The 11,603-nt window shown below is 47.7% G+C and overlaps 1 protein-coding gene across 1 annotated transcript in view; it reads left to right on the top strand.

The window, feature by feature from the left end:
* hs3st1l2 (heparan sulfate (glucosamine) 3-O-sulfotransferase 1-like 2) overlaps positions 1–11,603 on the top strand; it is a 44,375-nt gene that overhangs the window by 20,011 nt on the left and 12,761 nt on the right. The window lies entirely within an intron of this gene.

Genomic DNA, 11,603 nt, shown 5'->3' on the forward strand with positions numbered 1-11,603 from the left:
TTCTTCTGCTACTCTGTTTATAATAATAATAATCATACCTTTTTCGTCTTGTCTCAACATTTTAATTTATACTCAAGACACATTTTCTTCAATATGAGTCGTTGTCCCCAAGGCGGGAATGCAGGCAAAAAGCTTAGGTCTAGATATTATGCCCATAGAAATGCAAATAGTCTTATTCGGGACAGATTTTGGCAAGAGTCAGCCATCTCGCTTCTCCTCTTCCTCTCTGCTAAAATTAGCGAGTGAAACAGCGCCCCTCTGTGTTACTATATGTAAGCCAATGTATCTGATGCTGTCTGGCCAGAAAAGGTATATGACATGCCATACTCCTTTTGTCCAGACAGTATCAGATGCATGGTCTACACATACGGAGACAGAGGGGCGCTGTTTCGCTCGTTTGGATGCTTTATCTGTCTTTCCGTTGATTTTTTTTACTAGGCAAGTCAGTTAAGAACAAGTTCTTATTTCCAATGACAGCCCAGGAACAGTGGGTTAACTGCCTGTTCAGGGGCAGAATGACAGCCCAGGAACAGTGGGTTAACTGCCTGTTCAGGGGCAGAATGACAGCCCAGGAACAGTGGGTTAACTGCCTGTTCAGGGGCAGAATGACAGCCCAGGAACAGTGGGTTAACTGCCTGTTCAGGGGCAGAATGACAGCCCAGGAACAGTGGATTAACTGCCTGTTCAGGGGCAGAATGACAGCCCAGGAACAGTGGGTTAACTGCCTGTTCAGGGGCAGAATGACCTTGTCAGCTCGGGGGTTTGAACTTGCAACCTTCCTGTTACCAGTCCACCGAGCATGGCGCTTGTAACGCCAGGGTAGTGGGTTCGATTCCCGGGACCACCCATACGTAGAATGTATGCACACATGACTGTAAGTCGCTTTGGATAAAAGCGTCTGCTAAATGGCATATTCTAACCACTAGGCTACCCTGCCGCCCCAGGTGTGCATCTCAGTCAACTAAATGATCAATATTTTATTTGCACAGGCAAGGAGGTAGGGTAGGGCGGGACAGGAAGAGGGGAGAGGTAGGGGGTGAGGAAGAGGGAGAGATAAGGGGAAGAGGGGAGACGGGGAGAGGGGGGAGGAAGGGGAGAGGTAAGAGGAGACGGGGGGAGGAAGGGGAGATTGGGGGAGGAAGGGGAGAGGTGGGGAGGAAGGGGAGAGGTGAGGGGAGACGGGGGGAGGAAGGGTAGAGGTAAGGGGAGACGGGGGAGGAAGGGGGAGGTAAGGGGAGACGGGGGAGGAAGGGGAGAGGTAAGGGGGAATAAGGGGAGAGGTAAGGGGAGACAGGGGAGGAAGGGGAGAGGTCGGGGAGACGGGGGGGTAAAGGGAGACAGGGGGAGGAAGGGGAGACGGTGGGAGGAAGGGGAGAGGTAAGGGGAGGAAGGGGAGACGGGGGGAGGAAGGGGAGAGGTGAGGGGAGACGGGGTAGGAAGGGGAGCGGTAAGGGAGACTGGGGGGGCGTGGAGAGGGGGAGGAAGGGGAGGGGGGAGGAAGGGGAGAGGTAAGGGGAGACTGGGGGAAGAAGGGGAGACGGGGGGGAAGGGGAGAGGTAAGGGAGACGGTGGGAGGAAGGGGAGAGGTAAGGGGAGACGGGGGGAGGAAGGGGAGAGGTAAGGGGAGACGGGAGGAGGAAGGGGAGAGGTAAGGGGAGACGGGGGGAGGAAGGGGAGAGGTGAGGGGAGGAAGGGGGAGGAAGGGGAGAGGGAGGGGAGACGGGGGGAGGAAGGGGAGAGGTGAGGGGAGGGGGGGAGGAAGGGGAACCTGGGGAGGAAGGGGAGAGGGGGGAGGAAGGGGAGACGGGGGAGGAAGGGGAGAGGTAAGGGGAGACGGGGGAGGAAGGGGAGAGGTAAGGGGAGACGGGGGAGGAAGGGGAGAGGTAAGGGGAGACGGGGGGAGGAAGGGGAGAGGTAAGGGGAGAGGTAAGGGGAGACGGGGGAAGAAGGGGAGACGGGGAGAGGATGGGGAGACGGGGGGAGGAAGGGGAGAGGTAAGGGGAGACGGGGGGGAAGGGGAGACGGGGGGAGATGGGGGGAAGGGGAGATGGGGGAGGAAGGGGAGATGTAAGGGGGAGGAAGGGGAGAGGTGAGGGGAGACGGGGGAGGAAGGGAGAGGTAAGGGAGACGGGGGGAGGGAGAGGGGAGATGGGGGAGGAAGGGGAGATGGGGAGGAAGGGGAGATGTACGGGGGGAGGAAGGGGAGAGGTAAGGGGGAGGAAGGGGAGACGGGGGAGGAAGGGGAGGGAAGGGGAGACGGGGGAGGAAGGGGAGACGGGGGAAGAAGGGGAGAGGTAAGGGGGAGAGGAAGGGGAGAGGTAAGGGGAGAGGGGGAGGAAGGGAGACGGGGGGAGGAAGGGGAGATGGGGAGGAAGGGGAGATGGGGGAGGGGGAGAGGGAAGGGGGAGACGGGGGGAGGAAGGGGAGACGAGGGGAGACGGGGGAGGAAGGGGAGACGGGGGAGGAAGGGGAGAGGTGAGGGGAGACGGGGGGAGGAAGGGGAGGAGTAAGGGGGAGGAAGGGGGAGAGGTAAGGGGGAGGAAGGGGAGAGGTAAGGGGAGACGGGGGAGGAAGGGAGAGATAAGAGAGAAGAGCGGAGACGGGGGGAGGAAGGGGTGAGAAGAGGTGGTAAAGCCATTTTTCTTGGTCAATCAAAACCCTCCAACTCTTGGAATTTGATGTCTGAGAAACATGGATAAACATCTCATTCTGAAGGGAGACTGTGAGAGCTGGTTGGTCTAGCTTCCTCTGTCCATCAGTTCAGGTCTGCATCTAGTGAGAGCTGGTTGGTCTAGCTTCCTCTGTCCATCAGTTCAGGTCTGCATCTAGTGAGAGCTGGTTGGTCTAGCTTCCTCTGTCCATCAGTTCAGGTCTGCATCTAGTGAGAGCTGGTTGGTCTAGCTTCCTCTGTCCATCAGTTCAGGTCTGCATCTAGTGAGAGCTGGTTGGTCTAGCTTCCTCTGTCCATCAGTTCAGGTCTGCATCTAGTGAGAGCTGGTTGGTCTAGCTTCCTCTGTCCATCAGTTCAGGTCTGCATCTAGTGAGAGCTGGTTGGTCTAGCTTCCTCTGTCCATCAGTTCAGGTCTGCATCTAGTGAGAGCTGGTTGGTCTAGCTTCCTCTGTCCATCAGTTCAGGTCTGCATCTAGTGAGAGCTGGTTGGTCTAGCTTCCTCTGTCCATCAGTTCAGGTCTGCATCTAGTGAGAGCTGGTTGGTCTAGCTTCCTCTGTCCATCAGTTCAGGTCTGCATCTAGTGAGAGCTGGTTGGTCTAGCTTCCTCTGTCCATCAGTTCAGGTCTGCATCTAGTGAGAGCTGGTTGGTCTAGCTTCCTCTGTCCATCAGTTCAGGTCTGCATCTAGTGAGAGCTGGTTGGTCTAGCTTCCTCTGTCCATCAGTTCAGGTCTGCATCTAGTGAGAGCTGGTTGGTCTAGCTTCCTCTGTCCATCAGTTCAGGTCTGCATCTAGTGAGAGCTGGTTGGTCTAGCTTCCTCTGTCCATCAGTTCAGGTCTGCATCTAGTGGAGAAACGTTCACTGGGAGAGCAAAAGGCAGATCTTTAGGTCCAGGGCTGTATCAGAAATCTTTGTTATATTTTTGCAGCTATTATTATGACGGTGGCATGAAAGGGCTACGTTTGAATGATTAAACAAGTTGTACGTTTGATGAGGGCTTGGCTACACACTGGCCAAACAAGGCTTTCCTTGGCTTAATACTGCATGCAATTGTCTCTAGTTCTGTAGGTTATTGGCAGTCATTGTTCTCAACTTTGTTGCTTTTATGAATTTTGTTTTGCTGCTTTTTGTTCTATGTTGCTCTGTCTGTATGCTATGTCTTGCTTGTCCTATGTTGCTATGTCTTGCTTGTTCTATGGTGCTATTGTCTATATTGTAATTGTTTTTAATAACCTGCCCAGGGACTGCGATTGAAAATTAGCTGGCTGGCTAAAACCGGCACTTTTACTGAAACGTTGATTAATGTGCACTGTCCCTGTAAAAATAAAATAAAATGTTTAAATTTTTTTTTTAAACTTCAGTTCGTCTGGGGGCAGAATAGTCCATTGTGGATTGATACTACAGTTTATGAAAAGCATCGCTTACAACAACAAGTGATTGAGTGATGGAAAATGTTTTTTTAAACACACAAACAACAACATCCAGTATTGGTGTAACGGTTTTCTGTATGTGAAGGAGAGTCAGACCAATATGCGGCATAGCTATTGCAATCCATGTTTAATGAAACAAAGTAAACACGAATCAAATACAAAAACATACCACGAAAACCGAAACAGCCTAATACTGGTGCAAAGTAACACAGAGACAGTAACAAGGACAATCACCCACAAAACCCAACACCAAACAGGCTACCTAAATATGGTTCCCAATCAGAGACAATGACGAACACCTGCCTCTGATTGAGAACCATATCAGGCCAAACATAGAACTAGACAAACTAGACATGTAACATAGAATGCCCACTCAGCTCACAACCTGACCAACCAAAACATACAAAGCAAACTATGGTCAGGGTGTGACAATTGGCTTAGTAATTGGCTTCGACGAGAAAAGGCCTTTATGCATCGTACTTATCGTCAAATAAAAAATACTAAGCTCCTGTAAATTGTATTGTATGTGTGAGGCACGTTCGCAATAAGCACGATATAGCCTCGGCCTGCCGTTAATATGGCGTTGTCGGACAGAAACATTTGAATAGACTATGTATGGAGGAGTACGTCCTTGGTAACCAGACTAGGTACTCATTGAAACTAACCGAATGGAGTGCGCACTGTAGCACTGCAACAAAAAACATGTCGGCAAAAGCTTTGCGAGCGGCCCGTTGGGAAACGTTTTATGGATGGGCTCCTTGGCTGATGCATGTCCAGGATAGAAAAAAAGACGCCAGACACATTGCTGTTGAGACGGCTTTCGTTATAGCAGGGAAAAGCTCACCTACTAAGGGCTTGTTTTTTTAATCCAAAGAAACGGAAAACAATTAATTGTTACAGGAAAATAACTTAAATGTCTCTAAATACGAGTGTTGCCGGATTATCTCCTCATACAGTATAGTCTACATGAAGGGGATTATCTCCTCATACAGTATAGTCTACATGGAGGGGATTATCTCCTCATACAGTATAGTCTACATGAAGGGGATTATCTCCTCATACAGTATAGTCTACATGAAGGGGATTATCTCCTCATACAGTATAGTCTACATGAAGGGGATTATCTCCTCATACAGTATAGTCTACATGAAGGGGATTATCTCCTCATACAGTATAGTCTACATGAAGGGGATTATCTCCTCATACAGTATAGTCTACATGGAGGGGTGTTACTGGATTATCTCCTCATACAGTATAGTCTACATGGAGGGGTGTTACTGGATTATCTCCTCATACAGTATAGTCTACATGGAGGGGTGTTACTGGATTATCTCCTCATACAGTATAGTCTACATGGAGGGGTGATACCAGATTATCTCCTCATACAGTATAGTCTACATGGAGGGGTGTTACCGGATTATCTCCTCATACAGTATAGTCTACTTGGAGGGGTGTTACTGGATTATCTCATTTACATTACATTTAAGTCATTTAACAGACGCTCTTATCCAGAGCGACTTACAAATTGGTGCATTCACCTTATGACATCCAGTGGGACAGTCACTTAACAATAGTGCATCTAAAACTTAGGGGGGGGGGGGTGAGAGGGATTACTTATCCTATCCTAGGTATTCCTTAAAGAGGTGGGGTTTCAGGTGTCTCCGGAAGGTGGTGATTGACTCCGCTGTCCTGGCGTCGTGAGGGAGTTTGTTCCACCATTGGGGGGCCAGGGCAGCGAACAGTTTTGACTGGGCTGAGCCCAGTATAGTCTACATGGAGGGGTGTTACCAGATTATCTCCTCATACAGTATAGTCTACATGGAGGGGTGATACCAGATTATCTCCTCATACAGTATAGTCTACATGGAGGGGTGTTACTGGATTATCTCCTCATACAGTATAGTCTACATGGAGGGGTGTTACTGGATTATCTCCTCATACAGTATAGTCTACATGGAGGGGTGTTACCGGATTATCTCCTCATACAGTATAGTCTACATGAAGGGGATTATCTCCTCATACAGTATAGTCTACATGAAGGGGATTATCTACTCATACAGTATAGTCTACATGGAGGGGTGTTACTGGATTATCTCCTCATACAGTATAGTCTACATGAAGGGGATTATCTCCTCATACAGTATAGTCTACATGAAGGGGATTATCTCCTCATACAGTATAGTCTACATGGAGGGTTTTTACGCACATCCACAATAATAACAGGAGCTGGCTGAAATAATAATAATAATAATAATAATAATAATAATAATAATAATAATAATAATAATAATAATAATAGCCTACATAGATAAATAGGAGATGTCTGCTCACTGTTTTGCTGCTGCCAAACTTGATCTTTTAATACAGTTTTGGTGATTTAAGATTTCAATGTGCGAGCCAAACCCTTTGTCGATAGGCCTGACGAAACACACAGCCTTCATTAAGAGGAGGGTAGGATATTCAAAAATCTAATTAAACGAAATGGGGAAAAACATGAGTTTTTTTAGGTTTCTAATAAGAGGTTTACGGGCATGAAAAGCACATCTCTCTTATTCTATGTGCATAATTACTGGCACTGCGTCACGGCTGGATACGTGTTCTCAAAATCCATCCCATAATCACCTTACCGCAAATATGGTTACCCCAGTAAAACCAGCTTTAGGTTTGGTCTTAAATATCCATACCAGCCGCATGCTGAAATGTAAGGACACACAACAGATATTGCCACCCCTCCCACCTCAGCGCAAGCGACCTCATATAAAACAGATAAATGACTGATTCTGGCGCTAGGGTTTGAAAATAGAAGAGCTCCGGCTTTAACAGGTCTAAATTGCAAACGAACGTGCGTTTGACAATTGCGCTGTAGGAGCCATTTTGTTTCCAACCTGTGTTTTCACGGAGATCCCATTGTAATACTGTGACAGATTTACCACGTGTTTACGACTATGCCTTGGTAATGGCAACACACAGCTTGGCAACTATTGATCATCTGTTTCTAAATTACAGGCATTTTCATGGTGTAGTAGTAGGCTATTCTGAATTATTCTCTTTCTTTCTGGACAGACAGCAGTACTCACACAGCCATGGCCAGGCGTTGGTCTCAAATATAGGTTACAATGTTTTGCAAACCATAAACCCGGGGCAGCCCAACCCGATTCAAATCTTAGAATATCCGGCCCAGAGGCAACTCGAATGAACTTTGATTGCTTTTGGTTTCCTTTTTACATTGCAAAAACTGACAATTACTTTTCAGGAGCGGTAGGGATCCGGCCCAATACGTTCCGAAACAAAACAGTCCAAAACGGAGAGCTGCTGGATCTTGTTCCGGCAGAATCTGGCTCAAATGAAGCTCTGGATGAAGCTCTGTGCCAGCCTGCCATGTAAACACACACACCAGACACACAGACATTAGCATGGGGTGTACTGTATGCCAACGCCTGCAGCCAGACCCCATGCATGCCAAGCCTCTATAATTAGATCGCACACACTCTCCTCTTTCCTGTTTACTCTCTCTCACACACACACACACACACACACACACACACACACACACACACACACACACACACACACACACACACACACACACACACACACACACACACACACACACACACACACACACACACACACACACACGCACACGCACACGCACACACACACACACACTCTCCTCTTTCCTGTTTACTCTCTCTCTCACACACACACATGCACCATACTCCTCATGATCAATGTGCCACACACATGCACCATACTCCTCATTATCAATGTGCCACACACACCATACTCCTCATTATCAATGTGCCACACACACAAATGCACCATACTCCTCATTATCAATGTGCCACACACACACACCATACTCCTCATTATCAATGTGCCACACACATGCACCATAGTCCTCATTATCAATGTGCCACACACATGCACCATACTCCTCATTATCAATGTGCCACACACATACACCATACTCCTCATTATCAATGTGCCACACACACACACACACACACACACACACACACACACACACACACACACACACACACACACACACACACACACACACACACACACACACACACACACACACACACACACACACACACACTCTCCTCTTTCCTGTTTACTCTCTCTCTCACACACACACATGCACCATACTCCTCATGATCAATGTGCCACACACATGCACCATACTCCTCATTATCAATGTGCCACACACACACACACACACACACACACACACACACACACACACACACACACACACACACACACACACACACACACACACACACACACACACACTCTCCTCTTTCCTGTTTACTCTCTCTCTCACACACACACATGCACCATACTCCTCATGATCAATGTGCCACACCCATACGTAGAATGTATGCACACATGACTGTAAGTCGCTTTGGATAAAAGCGTCTGCTAAATGGCATATATTATTATTATTATTATTATTACATGCACCATACTCCTCATTATCAATGTGCCACACACATACACCATACTCCTCATTACCAATGTGCCACACACATGCACCATACTCCTCATTATCAATGTGCCACACACACACACACACACACACACACACACACACACACACACACACACACACACACACACACACACACACACACACACACACACACACACACACACACACACACACACACACACACACACTCTCCTCTTTCCTGTTTACTCTCTCTCTCACACACACACATGCACCATACTCCTCATGATCAATGTGCCACACACACACACCATACTCCTCATTATCAATGTGCCACACACACACATGCACCATACTCCTCATTATCAATGTGCCACACACACACACCATACTCCTCATTATCAATGTGCCACACACATGCACCATACTCCTCATTATCAATGTGCCACACACATGCACCATACTCCTCATTATCAATGTGCCACACACATACACCATACTCCTCATTATAAATGTGCCACACACACACACACACACACACACACACACACACACACACACACACACACACACACACACACACACACACACACACACACACACACACACACACACACACACACACACACACACACACACACACACTCTCCTCTTTCCTGTTTACTCTCTCTCTCACACACACACATGCACCATACTCCTCATGATCAATGTGCCACACACATGCACCATACTCCTCATTACCAATGTGCCACACACATACACCATACTCCTCATTACCAATGTGCCACACACATACACCATACTCCTCATTACCAATGTGCCATACACAAACACTCAACCAGATCTCAGTCTCAAGTCAGAATTAGACGTTCATGAATGTTTCTCAAACGTCAAATTTTGAAGTTCTTCCAATCCTCAAATGTGGAGATTACACACACACACACGCACACACGCACCATACTCCTCACACTAGAGAGAGCTTGATATGATTGACCTGGAAGTGCGAACACACAGCTGGGGAGGGAGGGGAAAAGGGTGTCTGGGAGGGAGAGGAAAAGGGTGTCTGGGAGGGAGGGGAAAAGGGTGTCTGGGAGGGAGGGGAAAAGGGTGTCTGGGAGGGAGAGGAAAGGGTGTCTGAGAGGGAGAGGAAAAGGGTGTCTGGGAGGGAGGGGAAAAGGGTGTCTGGGAGGGAGAGGAAAAGGGTGTCTGGGAGGGAGAGAAAAGGGTGTCTGGGAGTCTGTCGGTGAGGGAGAAGAGGTTTGGAGTGTGTGTGTGTTTGTGTGAGGGGGAGAGGTTTGGAGTGTGTGTGTGTTTGTGTGAGGGGGGAGAGGTTTGGAGTGTGTGTGTGTTTGTGTGAGGGGGAGAGGTTTGGAGTGTGTGTGTGCTTGTGTGAGGGGGAGAGGTTTGGAGTGTGTGTGTGTTTGTGTGAGTGGGGAGAGGTTTGGAGTGTGTGTGTGTTTGTGTGAGGGGGGAGAGGTTTGGAGTGTGTGTGTGTGAGAGTGAGGACGAGAGGGGGCAGAGAATTGTGTGGCTGGTGTGGAGATTTTCTGTATAGTCTGGTTTGAAGCCCAGTCGGGGGCAGATTGATGCTAAAGGTCAGTGTCTGTGCTGGAGAGAGGGCAGCTAGGTCGCTCAAAATCCACTGCCAAGTTAGACAGCCGTCCCAGTAACCAGGACATCAGAAGATTATGTCAAAGCCGGCCACTAGGGGCAACTTGCGTAAGCCGCAAGCTCAGTCTCCGAGGGCTGCGTGTTCAATCCCACTGCTAGCCACTCGTTTGTTGTTGTTGTTTTAACCCTATCCCAAACCTCAACTCTTAACTTCACCATACGGACTTGATGCCTTAACCTTCAATATTATAAGTTTATGGAAAAATGTCTGATTCCACAGTGAGTCTGTGAGAGAGATGGAAGAAGAAAGATATATATATATATGTATGTATATGTATATATATATATGTATATGTATATATATATATCGTTGTATATATCTCTCTATATATATATCTCTATCTATATACAGTGGGGCAAAAAAGTATTTAGTCAGCCACCAATTGTGCAAGTTCTCCCACTTAAAAAGATGAGAGGCCTGTAATTTTCATCATAGGTACACTTCAACTATGACAGACAAAATGAGAAAAAAAATCCAGAAAATCGCATTGTAGGATTTTTTATGAATTTATTTGCAAATCATGGTGGAAAAGAAGTATTTGGTCAAAAACCAAAGTTTATGTCAATACTTTGTTATATACCCTTTGTTGGCAATGACAGAGGTCAAATGTTTTCTGTAAGTCTTCACAAGGTTTTCACACACTGCAGTGATGTTTTGGGGCTGTTGCTGGGCAACACGGACTTTCAACTCCCTCCAAAGATTTTCTATGGAGTTGAGATCTGGAGACTGGCTAGGCCACTCCAGGACCTTGAAATGCTTCTTACGAAGCCACTCCTTTGTTGCCGGGCGGTGTGTTTGGGATCATTGTCATGCTGAAAGACCCAGCCACATTTCATCTTCAATGCCCTTGCTGATGAAGGTGGTTTTCACTCAAAATCTCACGATACATGGCCCCATTCCTTTACACGGATCAATCGTCCTGGTCCCTTTGCAGAAAAACAGCCCCAAAGCATGATGTTTCCACCCCATGCTTCACAGTAGGTATGGTGTTCTTTGGATGTAACTCAGCATCCTTTGTCCTCCAAACACAACGAGTTGAGTTTTTACCAAAAAGTTATATTTTGGTTTCATCTGACCATATGACATTCTCCCAATCTTCTTATGGATCATCCATATGCTCTCTAGCAAACTTCAGACGGGCCTGGACATGTACTTGCTTAAGCAGGGGGACACGTCTGGCACTGCAGGATTTGAGTCCATGGCGGCGTAGTGTGTAACTGATGGTAGGCTTTGTTACTTTGGTCCCAGCTTTCTGCAGGTCATTCACTAGGTCCCCCCGTGTGGTTCTGGGATTTTTGCTCACCGTTCTTGTGATCATTTTGACCCCACGGGGTGAGATCTTACGTGGAGCCCCAGATCGAGGGAGAT

The sequence above is a fragment of the Oncorhynchus gorbuscha genome, linkage group LG05, assembly GCF_021184085.1.
Source record: "Oncorhynchus gorbuscha isolate QuinsamMale2020 ecotype Even-year linkage group LG05, OgorEven_v1.0, whole genome shotgun sequence".
In the NCBI taxonomy this organism is placed as follows: domain Eukaryota; kingdom Metazoa; phylum Chordata; class Actinopteri; order Salmoniformes; family Salmonidae; genus Oncorhynchus; species Oncorhynchus gorbuscha.